Source organism: Tachyglossus aculeatus, chromosome 6 (genome assembly GCF_015852505.1).
Source record: "Tachyglossus aculeatus isolate mTacAcu1 chromosome 6, mTacAcu1.pri, whole genome shotgun sequence".
NCBI classification, from domain to species: Eukaryota; Metazoa; Chordata; class Mammalia; order Monotremata; family Tachyglossidae; genus Tachyglossus; species Tachyglossus aculeatus.
In genome coordinates, this window is record NC_052071.1 from 44,831,892 (window position 1) to 44,847,499 (window position 15,608).

Consider the following 15,608-nt stretch of genomic DNA (forward strand, 5'->3'; position numbering starts at 1 on the left):
CAAAACCAAACATACTAACAAAATAAAATAAATAGAATAGATATGTACAAGTAAAATAAATAAATTGAGTAATAAATATGTACAAACATATATACATATGCACAGACTCCAACCAATCCATCAGTGGTTTTTACTGAGCTCTTGCTGTGTGCACAGCTCTGTACTAAGCATTTGGGAGAGTACACTAAAACAAGGTTGGTAGATACATTCCTTGCCCACGGGGAGCTTACAGTCTAGAGGGGCAGCTCTTTTCAAATTGCTTTCTGATTGGAGTGGAAAGAGAGCAAGAAGCATCGAGAAAAATCAGGATTTTTGACTTTGTGGAAACAGGAACGATTAGGCCCTACAGAACCTCCACCAATCACTCAGCACAGTGGGGGCTCTGATCCTGTGGCTTTGCTGTCAAAAGGAGCCCAAGGACCTTCAGGAAGAGTACTCACTAGACTGTAAGCTAGTTGAGGGATCATGTCTTCCAACTAGTGTACTCTCCCAAGAGCTTAATACAAATACAGTGCTCTGCCCACCGTAAGCACTCAGTAAATACCATTGACCAATTGATTGAGAATCCCCAGGAAGGGATATTTAGCCCCTGTGATTAGGAAGAGACGTGTAAAAAGCCATATTTCTTGGAGAAAGGACTAAAGTCGAATTCCCCGTGCCCTTCTCCGGTCCTCTTTTCCTACAGCTCGCCCCACCCCTTACTCAGGTGATTCATTGCGATTGGAGATTGGCTGTGGAAACTGAGTCGCTCGAGGCTCTAAAACTGATTCTGAGCAGAACTAATCAGCTGCCCCTCATCCCAGGAGAGCCAAACAGGGATCCAGTGTTCTCCAGCAAGGAGGGCATTGTGTGCCTTAACCTAGTCTCCCCCATGCCAGCCCCGGAAACGCCAGCTTCTCAGAACAAAGTGCTGTCTGTATGCAGTCACCGGGCGGTGGATTGGATAGACTCTTTGACTTCTCTTTTACCTCAGGAGCGGAGAACTCCACCAGCCAGGGAGCAAACTTTCTTTTTCCTCCTCAGAGCTGTGAAACTGCCTACCTCACCAAAGTTTCTTTCCACAAAATTAAAGGGACCCAAATCCCTTATCCGTAATCCTCAAAAGCATCTCACATTACGACGTGCAGGGAAGGCACCCATAAGTCTCTTCCACCCTGTAATTCTGGACTGAATTTGGGAGCTTTGTTGAAGGAAGATAATTTGTTATAGATAGAGAATCATTTTTGTTATTTTGTATACACTCCTTTCTAGAGCAGAAACCCCTTTCGATAATGAATGCTTGGTTAAATTGCCTTTCTCTAGAGAAAGGCTTAGTTATTGCAGTCAGGTGATCCTAGTGTTCTCTAACAGAGCCTTTAAGTTCAGGGTGAAGTAAAGTAGAAATAATAGTAATGATACCATAAGTCTGTAAGGTGATTTTCTTTTTCCCAAGTGCTCTTGCAACATATATCTCATTTTGTCCTTATCATACTCCAGGGAGGTAAAGGGAGGCAGACATTATTTCACCCTTGTGAAAATTGAGTAAAGAGAGATAGTGACTGCCTCAAGGTCACACACTCAGTGTCAGACGTGATGCTAAAACCAGATCTCCTGACTCAGCCCATGTTCAATATCAATCATATTTACTGAGCGCTGAGCATTGTATTGGGAGAGTACGATATGCATTTTCTTCCCATTACACAACAGATCCTTTTCCTTGCAGAGGTGGTGTGAGAATTAATGGGATCCATTCCAGAAATAGTCTGTAGATCTATTAATAATTGTGGTATCTCTTAAGTGCTTAGTATGTGTCAAACACTGGTCTAAGTGCTGAGGTATCATCAGATTGGGCACAGTGCCTGTCCCACATGAAGCTTTCAGTGAAAAGGGAAGGGAGAGCAATTATTTAAATCCCCATTTTGCAGGCCTCCCTTTACCTCCCTGGAGTATGATAAGGACAAAATGAGATATATGTTGCAAGAGCACTTGGGAAAAAGAAAATCACCTTACAGACTTATGGTAATATTACTATTATTTCTACTTTACTTCACCTTGAACTTAAAGGCTCTGTTAGAGAAGTTTATTGACTTGCCCAAGGTCACCCAGCAAGCAAGTGGTGGAGCCAGGATTAGAGTCTCTGTCTCTTGGCTCCAAGTTCTGTGCTTTTTCCCCTAGACCGCTCTGCAGAGACGAAACACCCAGGTGGTTTCCCATATCATCCCTATGATATTAATAAGATTGTGGTCTGCAAGGGAAATGATCCTTAACTATGTATTGCTTAAATGCTTACCATGTTTCCAGTACAGTTCTAAGCACTGAGGTAGATACAAGTTAGTCAAATTGGACCCAGCCCCGTCCCACATGGGATTCACGGTCTAATAATAATAATAATAATGGCATTTGTTAAGCGCTTACTATGTGCAAAGCACTGGGGGGGGGGAATACAAGGTGATCAGGTTGTCCCACGTGGGGCTCAGTCTTCATCCTCATTTTACAGATGAGGGAACTGAGGCCCAGAGAAGTGAAGTGACTTGCCCAAAGTCACACAGCTGACAAGTGGCGGAGCCGGGATTTGAACCCCTGACTCCAAAGCCCGTGCTCTTTCCACTGAGCCAAAATTGGAGGAGGAAGATTTAATCCCCATTTTACAGGTGAGGTAACTGAGGCACAAAGAAGTTAAGTGACTCACCCAAGATCACACAGCAGACAAGTGGCAGAGCCTTCTGCTCCTTCTGCTCTATTCCGTACTGACCACCTCTCTTGTTAGATTATCGAGTCAGTTTTGGTCAGCAAACTGGCAAAAGGATATGTGGAAGTTAGAAAGTTTCCAGAGAGAGGGAACACATTACAACTGAAGTCCATATATCTATAATTCTATTTATTTATATTGAGGCTATTGATGCCTGTCTACTTGTTTTGTTTTGTTGTCTGTCTCCCCCCTTCTAGACAGTGAGCCCATTGTTGGGTAGGGATTGTCTCTGTTGCCAAATTGTACTTTCCAAGTGCTTAGTACAGTGCTCTGCATACAGAAAGGGCTCAATAAATACAATTGAATGAATGAATGAAGGGTAAGACTGTAGGTCCAATGAGAAAATTAAGAAGCGGACTCACTGTGGAGAAGAGAAAGCAAAGGGATAATTTAATAATAATAATATTAATAATAACGATGTCACCGGCTTCAAGAACAGGAAGTGTTTTAAAAGAACCAGCAGCCCAGTCATCCTTCAGGTTCCTGGAGGACTGAACGTGAGAAAATAAAAAGAAAAATAAAAGCAAGAGATTTCATTTAGGCAGGAAAGAGAATTCTTCATTGTCAGGGTAATAAAATAATTGGAGCATTTGTTAAGCTCTTACTGCATTCCAAGTGCTGCAATAAAACTGGGGAAGATGCAGATATACAGATCAGGCACCGTCTCTGTCATTCATGGGGCTCACACTCTAAGGGAGAGGGAGAGCAGGAAAATACTGGAATAGGCTACTGTGGGAAAGGTTGGAGTATCTTCATTCCTGAAGAATTTTAAGAAAATAAGAAGACACCCATCTGTCCTAGATGGTTGAATCATCTTTCTGCCTGGAGGCAGGGGTTTGGAGATCTCAAGAGCCTGTCCAACTGGAAGGCTATAATTTTATCATTTTCAGCTGACTCTGAAAGGTAATTAGAGCACCACCTGTAAAGCTCCCAGCCATTTTCCAAGTGGCTAAAAGTGTGAAACAGACTCAATCTATCTATCAAAGGTATTTACTTTACCAAGTGCTTTTTTTAATGGTATTTGTTAAGCATTTATTATGTGTCAAGTCCTGTTCTAAGTGCTTGAAAGAGTACAAAATAATAGATATGGTAGACATGATTCTCACCCTCGAGGAGTTTGCCATCTAGAGAAGTAGAGTGGCCTAATGTTAAGACCACAGGACTGGGAATCAGGAGATCTGGGTTCTAATCCTGACTCCACCGCCTGCCTGCTAGGTGACCTTGGACAAGTCACTTAACATGTCTGGGCCTCGGTTTCGTCATCTATAAAATGGGGACTCAGTACCAGTCCTCCCTCCTACTTAGATCGAGAACCCCACAGGGGGCAGGGACTGTGTCCGATCTGATTATCTCATATATAACCCAGTGTTTTGCACAGTGCTTGGCACATAGTAAACGCTTAGCAAAAACCACAGCTCTTATTATCAACACCTTAAACCAAGACAGAGCAGTCAGTAGTGTCCAAATTAGCCAGACCCAACCTCTAGCTCATTCCCAGAAATGAAAAAGTTTTCTCACTTACTGGGGGACACTTTTCTTTTTCTTGGGATCAGTCCAGGTACAAACATTCTCAATGTCAGCATTGCACTGAAAACCAATCTAATTTTCTCTCTTTGCATTCCTCCTCATTCCCCTGTTTACTTCTGACCCTCCCCTTTCACTCCCCTTTTAAAAGTCTCCTCCCTGGAAGGCTCCAAGACCTGTCTGAACCTAGATCACAGTGTTTAGTGACAGTTCTCACTATTAAAAGGCTACATGCTCTGTGTTTATCCACAGCATTTCTTCCCACGAGTGCAGACTGTTTTATAGACATTCTAGTTACCAGGCTACAGTCCCACTAAAGAAGTTTAGCCTTGGAAAAATGATAGACCATTAATTTGGATGTCAGAGTAATGGAATCTATGAACAATGGAAACACATTTAAATTCACTTAAGCATCATGGATGAAGGTTGATTCAGTTAGAACTGCGAAGACGGGGATTCATAGGTCTGTGAGAAAAGGCTCTGTGTAAATTTCCAAACCCCTCTCAGGGTCGCACCTGGAGAGTTTCCAGTCCTCTACCAGTCTGGGCTACAGGAGGGAGAGTCAAACAGAGGCCTACCCATTCCATTCCTAGCTTGGGCAGTGGCTAGTGAGTGGAAGATAACCTGCTACAAGTCAAAACTCACCCGTGCTGGACAGCAGTAGTGTGGGAGAGAGTCGAGTTTACAGCGTGGAAGGCGGCAACGGTAAATCACTTCTGGATTTTTACCAAGAAAACTCTTTGGATCCACTACCAGAGCTATTGATGATGGAGAGCAGGACGTTCTGGGAGAGACGTGTCCGTGGAGTTGCAATGGGTCGGAAACGACTCGACGGCATAAAAGCCAAGACGAATTTCCCAAAGACATAATAAACAACAATAGAATCTCAATTTTGTGGGAAGAGAACTGTGTTTACATCATCATCAATCATATTTATTGAGTGCTTACTATGTGCAGAGCACTGTACTAAGCGCTTGGGAAGTACAAATTGGCAACATATAGAGACAGTCCCTACCCAACAGTGGGCTCACAGTCTAAAAGGGGGAGACAGAGAACAAAACCAAACATATTAACAAAATAAAACAAATAGAATAGATATGTACAAGTAAAATAAATAAATAAATAGAGCAACAAATATGTACAAACATATATACATATATACGGGTGCTGTGATGATATAGAGAAGATGATGAATGTGAGCCCCATGTGGGACAACCTGATCGCCTTGTAACCGCCCCAGGGTTTAGAACAGTGCTTGGCACATAGTAAGCGCTTAATAAATGCCATTTCTGTTGCACGTAGTAAGTGATTAACAAATGCCATCACTATCACTGTTATTTGTTAAGCGCTTCCTATGGGCAAAGCACTGATCTAAATGTTGGGCCTTGTTTAGCACAGAGTTTGGCACCTAGTAAGTGCTTACTTTGTATCATAATTAAAGGGGGAGGGGAGAGGACCCCGGGGAAGAAGCGGGGTGAACTCGGAGGCCCAGTGGGCGACCACTCACCGGCCGGTCCTGGCCTCGCCGCCTAACGTCAGAGCCCGGCCCCCAGCTCTGATGACTAAATGTAACCACTAATGATAGACTAAAAAGAAGTCGACCATCTGTGAGCCTAAACACCTAGAGCTATAATTCATAGTTTTTAGGGATTTTTTAAAGGTATTTGTTAATGGCTTACTATGTGTCAAGCACTGTTCTGAGCTCTGGGGTAATCAAGTTGGACACAGATCCTGTCCCATGTGGGCCTCATAGCTTGAGAGGGGGAACAGGTATTGAAACTCCATTTTGAAGCTGAGGAAACTGAGGCACAGAGAAGTTAAGTGGTGTGTCGGAAGTCACACAGCAGACACACGGGATTTAGAGCTGGGATTAGAGCCCTGGTACAGTTTAAGAAGATAGACATCTATCTTAGTAGAAAGAGCGTGGGCCTGGGAGTTGGGAGACTCTGGGATCTAATCCCAGCACCTGTATATATGTTTGTACATATTTATTACTCTATTTTATTTGTACATATTCTATTTATTTTATTTTGTTAACATGTTTTGTTCTCTGTCTCCCCCTTCTAGACTGTGAGCCCACTGTTGGGTAGGGACTGTCTCTATATGTTGCCAACTTGTACTTCCCAAGCGCTTAGTACGGTGCTCTGCACACAGTAAGCACTCAATAAATATGATTGAATGAATGAATGAATGAATAATCCTATTCTGATGAATAATCCTATTCTGCCACTTGTCTGCTGAGTGACCTCGGGCAAGTCACTTAACTTCTCTGTGCCTCATGTGTTCTCCCACCCCCTTAACTGTGATCCTCCTATGGGACAGTTACTTGTATCTTAATAAATACCGCACATCATTAGCAAGGCATAGTGGATATACCACGGGCCTGGGGGGTCAGAAGGTCATGCGTTCTAATCCCAGCTCCACCATTTGTCTGGTGAATGACCTTGGGCAAGTCACTTCACTTCTCTGTGCCTCAGTTACCTCATCTGTAAACTGGGGAATAAGACTGTGAACCCTATGCGGGACAGGGACTGTGTCCAATCTGATTTGCTTGTATCCACCTCAGCGCTTCATACAGTGCCTGGCAAATAGTAAGTGCTTAACAAATATCATAATTATTATTATTACTGTGATTATTATTCAAGTTCTGAATGACAGCAGCATTTACTGAGCACTTTACCAGGACAGTCCCTGTCCTTGAGAAGTTTACAATCATCTCTTCAGTCAGTCAATCGTATTTATTGAGCGCTTTCTGTGTGCAGAACACTGTACTAATCAATTGGGAGAGTACAATATAACAATATAATGACATGTTCCCTGCCCATAATGAGCTCACATCCTCACATACAAAAATAAATTGATGCATACAGTGAATTTTAAAGCACATCTTGTTAACAGTGTCATGAAATATTTATATCCCATACTTCAAAGGGAAAAAAATCTAGTATATCCAGAGGTTTTTATGGCCTCCCTGTGGCACCTATAATAGGGAATTAAAATAGAATTCCAGCAGTAATAACCCTTGTCCTTGTAGTTGATTTAAAGATGGTGTTGGGTTCTGCTGCCATGTTATTTCCATTCCCTGGGAATCTGCATTGTCCTCATAATACACTCCCCACCCTCCTGGGCACCTCTCTGGACTGTAAACTCACTGTGGACAGGGGATGTGTCTGTTGTGTTGTTATACTGTACTCTCCCATGTGTTTAGTACAGTGCTCTGCACACTGTAAGTGTTCAATAAGTATAATTGATTGACTCCTTGACTCCAGGTTCATCCCTCCTCTCTGCCTCTGGCCTGTTTCCACAAAGCCTGTGCTTATACAAAGCCATTTGCCTCCTGTGTGACCTTGGGCTGCCAGTTGACTTCAATATGCCTCAGTTTCCTCATCTGTAAAATCGGGATTACAATACTTGTTTAATGGCATTTTTCAAGTGCTTATTACATGCCAAGCACTGTACTAAGCTCGAGGCTAGATACAAGATAATGAGATTGGACACGGCCCCTGTCTCCCATAGGCCTCACAGTCTTAATCCCCATTTTACAGGTGAGGTAATTGAGGCACAGAGAAATGAAGTCACGAAGGTCACAAGGCCGACAAATGGTGGAGCCGGGACTAGGCCATTCTGTTTCTCTGGTCTGTTGGATTTGAAGGGGCAGAGGATTTCAGGGAGGGGGTTGGCAATGCTTGAACTCGATGGGGGTTAAATCCATTAATCATACTTATAGAGCACTTCTTGTGTTTGGAGCACTGTACGTATTGAGAAAGTGCAATATATCAGATTTAGCAGATAGAGTCCCCCTTCCCACCAGATGCATACATTCTAGAGGATGGAATATATGTATATATATGTTTGTATATATTTATATTTATATATATTTGTATATATGTATATATGTTTGTACATATTTATTACTCTATATATTTATTTATTTATTTTACTTGTACATATCTATTCTATTCATTTTATTTTGTTATTATGTTTGGTTTTGTTCTCTGTCTCCCCCATTTAGACTGTGAGCCCACTGCTGGGTAGGGACTGTCTCTATATGTTGCCAACTTGTACTTCCCAAGCTCTTAGTACAGTGCTCTGCACACAGTAAGCGCTCAATAAATATGATTGATTGATTGAAAGATGGAGAAGGAAGAGTAGTGAAGAGGTTAGTTTTTGAAAGGAGGAAAGAGTACAAACTAGGATATCATGAGAGAAGAGAGATGATAAGTAGGAGGGAGAGAGCAGATTGAGTGTCTTAAAGTCCATGGTCATTTTTGGCCAATAATAAGCTCTGCACATGGGTCTTCTACCCTCTAGACTGTAAGTCCATCATGAGCAGGGAATATGTCTACCAACTCTGTTATAATCACTCATTGATGATGAGGATAATAATAATAATAATAATGATGGCATTCGTTAAGCGCTTACTATGTGCCAGGCACTGAGGATGATGATGATGGTATTTGTTTAAGCACCTTCTATGTTTCAAGCCCTGTTTTAGGTGCTGGGGTAGATACAAGCTAATTGGGTTGAACACAGTCCCTGTCCCACATAATAATAATTAATAATAATAATAGTATTTGTTAAGCACTTACTATGTGCAGCCTCTTTAATAAGTCCTGGGGCGCATACAAGTGCTTAGTACAGTGCTCTGCACTCAGTAAGCGCTCAATAAATACGATTGAATGTTGCCAACTTGTACTTCCCAAGCGCTTAGTACAGTGCTCTGCACACAGTAAGCGCTCAATAAATATGATTGAATGTTGCCAACTTGTACTTCCCAAGCGCTTAGTACAGTGCTGTGCACACAGTAAGTGCTCAATAAATACGATTGATGATGATGATGATGATGATTGAATGAATGAATGAATACAAGCAAATCGGGTTGGACACAGTCCCTGTCCCACCTGGGCTCACCGTCTCAATCCCCATTTTACAGGTGAGGTAACTGAGGCCCAGAAAAGTGAAGTGACTTGTCCAAGGTCACACAGCAGACAAGTGGCAGAGCCGGGGATTAGAACCCAGGTCCGGGCTTGCTCCACTAGGCCACACAGAATTAGCAGACACTTTCCCTGCCCCTAATGAGCAGGGAACAATGTACTCTCCCAAGCACTTAGTACAGTGTTCGGCACATAGCAAGCGCTCAATAAATACCACTGATTGATTGATTGATGGGGAGCCCTACACAGAGCCAAAGATTTTCACCAGGAACATATTGCAGAAAAACCCTCACTGAATTCTTCAATCTGCACAGCACAATTTTTCCAATAGGAAGGAAAGGTTTACCTAAGCCCTTGTAAGTTATTCAATGATTTATGAAATAAGATGAAGGTACAGTGTTCTCTGCTGCTATTGAGGTCTTGAAGATATTCTGCGCCATCACCTCAGATTGCATTTATTTTCCCTTCCAGCTGTGTCTCAGTGTGGACTGCTTAGCAATAATAATAATCTTGTCTTTTGCTGTCGAGTCATTGCCGACCCACAGCGGCTCCATGGATTCATTCATTCATTCAGTCGTATTTATTGAGCACTTAGTATGTGCAGAGCACTGTACTAAGCTCTTGGGAAGTACAAGTTGGCAACATATACAGATGGTCCCTACCCAACAATGGGCTCACAGTCCAGAAGGGGATACATGGATACATCTGGGGAAGGAGCGTGACATAATGGCTAGAGCACGGGCCTAGGAATCAGAAAGACATGGGTTATTATCCCAGCTCTACCACTTGTCTGCTGTGTGACCCTAGGCAAGTCACTTCACGTCTCTGGGCCTCACTTACCTCATCTGTAAAATGGGGATTGAGACTGTGAGCCCCACATGGGACAGGGACTGTGTCTAATTTGGTTGCTTGTATCAACCCAGCGCTTAGTACAGTGCTTGGCACCTCTTAACAATTACCATCATCATCGAGAAGCAGCGTGGCTCAGCGGAAAAGAGCACGGGCTTTGGCGTCAGAGGCCATGGGTTCAAATCCCGGCTCCGCCAATTGTCAGCTGTGTGACTTTGGGCAAATCACTTAACTTCTCTGTGCCTCAGTTACCTCATCTGTAAAATGGGGATTAAGACTGTGAGCCCCCCGTGGGACAACTTCATCACCTTGTAACCTCCCCAGCACTTAGAACAGTGCTTTGCACATAGTAAGCGCTTAATAAATGCCATCATTATTATTATTATTATCAATCCCTCTCCCAGAATGCCACACCTCCATCTGCAATCGTTCTGATAGTGGATCCCTAGAGTTTTCTTGGTAAAAATCTGGAAGTGGTTTACGACTGCCTCCATCCGCGCAGTAAACTCGAGTCTCCGCCCTCGACTCGCTCCCGTGCCGCTGCTGCCCAGCACGGGTGAGTTTTGACTTGTAGCAAATGGCTTTCTACTCGCTAGCCACTGGCCAAGCTAGGAATGGAATGGGTAGGCCTCTGCTTCCCTCTCCCTCCCCTAGTCGAAACCGGTAGAGGACTGGAAACTCTCCAGATGCTACACCGAGAGGGGATTGAGACATACTTCTAAATGGGGATGCTTAGGCAAACAGCTGAAAATGGAAATCTGGCCTTTTGGAAAGAGCGTGGGACCGGGAGACAGGAGATATGGGTTCTAATGCTACGGCAACCACCGTCCTGCTGGGCGAACTCAGGCAAGTCACCTCCTATCTCTGGGCCCCTGTTTTCTCATCTGTAAAATGGGGATAAACCACCTCTTAGATTGTGAGCCCAAGCTAGGAATGGAATGGGTAGGCCTCTGCTTGACTCTTCCTCCTGTTGCCAAATTATACCTTCCAAGTGCTTAGTACAGTGCTCTGCACACAGTAAGCGCTCAGTAAATGCGATTGAATGGATGAATGAATGAATGAATGAATGACAGAACAGGGCAGAGCTTTAGGAGATTGTGATTAAAAGTCTTCCCGAAGACTGTAAGCTCCTTGTGGTCAAGGATCATGTGTACCGACTCTCTTGTATTGTACTTTCCCAAGTGCAGACAGATAGTGCTCAATAAATACCACTGATGATGATGACGGCGATGTGATCACCACCACTGCTTATAGTAGTACCACAGCAATACAGCTCCACAGGGCAGGACACATAGAGGTAATTGTATTTATTAAATACTGGGTTCAGTGAACTCTACTGAGCATTGGGCAAGAATACACAGTGGGTACCTCATTTTATGCACTTGAATTGATGTCTGTCTCCCCCGCTCTAGACTGTGAGCTCACTGTGGGCAGGGAATGTCACTGTTCATTGTGGTTTTGTATTTTCCCAAGCACTTAGTACAGTGCTCTGCACGCATTAAGCGCTCCATAAATATGTACGAATGAATGAATGAATGAGGCACAGTCCCTGGCCCTAAAGGGGCTCACAGTCTAAGAATATAAATGGACTGGAGACAGTCACATGTCCTCTGACAGCAGAGATAGTTTCTATTAACTCTACTTCACTTTCCCCAGTGCTTAGTACACTGTTCTATATAGAGTAAGTGCTCAAGAGATATTGTTGGTGAATTGATGGTTCAGCCCATTCAAATCAGTTTTTTTGACTGATGGACCTCCATTTGAATGCAGTGAAATGATATCACCTGGATTTTCACCCCTTCCCCAGCCCCAAGGTAGTTTTGTACAAACCCATCTGTAATTTATTTTAATTTCTGTCTGTCCTTCTTGTCTGTCAACTCTTATGGGCAGGGATTATCTACTCTACTCTTTTACTGTGTATCTCCCAAGAGCTTAATTCAGTGCTCTGCTTACAGTAAGCAATCCATCAATCAATAGTATTTATTGAGTGCTTATTACGTACAGAGCACTGTATTAAGGGCTTGGAGAGTGCAATACAGCAGAATTAGCAGACACGTTCCCTGCCCATAACGACCACTCGATAAATACCACTGATTAATTAATGTCATAAAGGGAAACAGCAGTGGGAGAGGCATATGATATCAGAACAGCTTTGGTCTCCCTTCGGTCTAATTGGGCTCCATATCCATGACGTGTGTGTGTGTGTGTGAGCATCTAAACCTTGGGTCCATGATGTGGGTGAAAGAGTGTACGTTTGAACGTGAGCACAAGTCTGAGCTCCACCGTCTTTCGTGTCAATCCCAGAGAATGTGGCTCAGCTGGTTTGACCAGAAGAAGGTGACAGCAGCCATGGCACTGCCTTCTTTCCACTTAGCCTAACTCAAAATGGAACTGGGCACACCCCATTGTGACTTCAAAATTTATCCTTCCTAGAGTTGTAAGTGAGGAAGCTTTCCCTTCATATTTGTTTTTTGTACGTTATTTTTCCGTGAAAAATGGATGGGCCATGTCTATTTTTAAAGATAACTTTCCTGAAGAAAATTATATTGTTTTGGGGGGATTTTTTAATGGTATTTATTAAGTGTTTACTATGAGCCAGGCACTGTACTAAACAATGGGGTAGATTGACCCAACAGTTGTTGTTAACCTAACAATGAGGTTAACCCAAATCCATTTTCCTAGTGGGGCTCACATTCTTAATCCCCATTTTCCAGATGAAGTAATTGAGGCCCAGAGAAGTGAAGTGACTTGCTTAAGGTCACATAGCAGACATGCGGCAGAGCTTGGATTGGTAATTGAGGCCCAGAGAAGTGAAGTGACTTGCTTAAGGTCACATAGCAGACGTGGCAGAGCTGGGATTGGAACCCAGGTCTTCTGACTCTAAGGCCTGTACTCTTTCCATTAGGCCATGCTACTGTTTGGGGCTAAATAGTTGATAGTTGACTATCTGCCTGATTACCAGACAGCATTTGGGGCTTTTTCACGCTTCAGTACTGTCCGCTCTACCGGGCTGCTGTTGATCCAGGGAAAGGAACACCTCTCTGAGAATCAAAAGATCTCCTGGAGTCCTGACAGGACTGAAAAGTCAGAAACATCACTTGCCAGAATGACATATCACCATCATGGAAGGCAAGGTGTTGCATGGGATAGAGATGGGGAGAATGTAGCCAATTAATTGTTGCCAGCAACTTCTGAGAGTCATAATAATAATAATAATAACGACATTTGTTAAGCACCTACTATGTGCAGAGCACTGTTCTAAGTGCTGGGGGGGATACAAGGCGATCAAATTGTCCCACGTGGGGCTCACAGTCTTAATCCCCATTTTACAGATGAGGTAACTGAGGCTCAGAGAAGTTAAGTGACTTGCCCAAGGTCACACAGCAGATATATGGTGGAGTAGGGATTCGAACCCATGACCTCTGACTCCAAAGCCTGAGCTCTTTCCACTGAGCCATGCTGCTTCTCCAGTCGTCATCAGTTCTCTAGTCATCAATCGTATTTATTCATTCAATCGTATTTATTGAGCGCTTACTGTGTGCAGAGCACTGTACTAAGCGCTTGGGAAGTCCAAGTTGGCAACATATAGAGACGGTCCCTACCCAACAGTGGGCTCACAGTCTAGAAAGTGGGCTCACGGTCTAGAAAGCACTTGAGCACTTACTGTGTGCAGAGCACTGTACTAAGCACTTAGGAGAGTACAGTGTAACAGATTCGGTAGAAACATTCACTGCCCACAACAAGCTTATAGTCTAGAGGGAAAGCAGATGCTAACATAAATAAATAAATAAATAAATAATTGCTAGGAAACATAAGTGCTATGGTGCTGAGGGTGAGGTGAATAAAGGCTATTAATCCAACATGGGCTTGAAAATCAGACCTGGTTTCTACTCCCTGCCCCATTATTTTTCTGCTGTGTGACCTTGCATAAGTCACTTAACTTCTCTGTGCCCCGGTTACCTCATCTGTAAAATGGGGATTAAGACGGTGAGCCCCACGTGGGACAACCTGATTAGCTTGTATCTACCCCAGAGCCTAGTATAGTGCCTGGAACACGGTAAGTGCTTAACAAATATCATTTTTTTTTTAAAGTGCAAGGGTGATGCAAAAAGGAGTGGGAGAAGAGGGATGAACTTGGGGTTCTCCCGGCTGCCAGTGCCCCCCGGGGTCTGCGAACAGAGGCTGCGTGGGCACAGATCCTCCTCCACTCCTGGCAAAGGAGCCTCTCCCAGGGGAATCTTGCTCCCTACCTGCCCCCAAGGCTAATTGGGAGACCCACCCCAGCCTGGCTCTGTATAGCCAATTACTGTTTGCACAGGCAGTGTGACTTAGTGACTAGAGCACGGGCCTAAGTGTCAGAGGCCCTGGGTTCTAGTCCCAGCTCAGCCACTTATCTGCTTGGTGACCTTGAGGTCTCAGTGCCTCAGTTGCTTCAACTGTAAAATAAGGATTGAATACCTCTTCTGCTCCAACTTGGACAGTGAATCCCAAGTGGGACAGGGACTGTATCTGCCCCAGTGTGTAGTACAGGGCTTGACACATAGTGAGCACTTCGCAAATACTATAAAAAAACAACTCTTCTTCCCTTTTTTTCCCTTTATCCCAAATGGCTGTTACATTAGCCTTCATTCCTCCGTGCGCATTTTATAGGATCACAGAGTTGGAAAGGACTATCAGAGAATATTTGGTGGTCAAGTCCGCTGCTCTCCCCACCTTCAAAACCCTCCTAAAATATTATTTCCTCCAAAAGGCCTTCCCTAAGTCCTAATTTCCTCTCTCTACCTTCCTCTCACCATCAACTAGGCACTTGGCTGTGAACTCCCTGAGTACTTTGAAACTCACCCCAGCCCCACAGCACATACGTCCATATCATTATTTTTCTACTATTTCCCCCATCTATAACTTAATGTCTGTCTCCCACCTTAGACTGTAAGAACCTTGTGGGAAAGAATCACAACTACCGACTCCCTTGTATTATTCACCCTCAAGCACTGAATAAGTAAAGTAAGCATTTACTAAATACCATTGACTGATCGAGTTCCCTAGCTTCAGGCCAGTGAATGACTTAGACATTCAATTCCATGAGGGGACCCTGCTATTTTCCTTGATGACCTGTCCCAGAGTTGAATTACAGTACCAGTTAAGTTCTTCTTTATTTCCACTCAAAATCTCTCCTACTTTAATGGAAACCCATTTCCTTTGAGACCATGGAGAACAGTGGACAAAGAAACATGGAGAATCATCGTCAGCATGTTTCTTTTTATAACCCTTCATAATAATGGTATTTGTTAAGCATTTACTATGTGTCAAGCACTGTTCTAAGGGCTGGGGTGGATACGAGGTTATCAGTTGTCCCACGTGAGCCTCACAGTCTTAATCCCCATTTTGCAGTTGAGGTAACTGAGGCACAGAGAAGTTAAGTGACTTGCCCAAAGTCACACAGCTGACAAGTGGCAGAGCCGGGATTCAAACCCACGAACCCTGACTCCCGAGCCCGAGCTCTTTCTACTAAGCCACCCTGCTTCTCTGCTTTCATATTCTGGGAGACAGTTAAGATGTAGTTTAGCTTTGTC

General features: G+C 43.7%; 1 protein-coding gene and 1 non-coding gene across 2 annotated transcripts in view; both read left to right on the plus strand.

Annotated features, from left to right (window-relative positions):
• ZNF185 (zinc finger protein 185 with LIM domain) overlaps window positions 1-15,608 on the plus strand; it is a 150,285-nt gene that overhangs the window by 25,860 nt on the left and 108,817 nt on the right. The window lies entirely within an intron of this gene.
• On the plus strand, window positions 4,750-4,887 carry LOC119930173. The gene has a single exon (XR_005451661.1). It is a non-coding gene; the product is annotated as a small nucleolar RNA SNORA7 (small nucleolar RNA).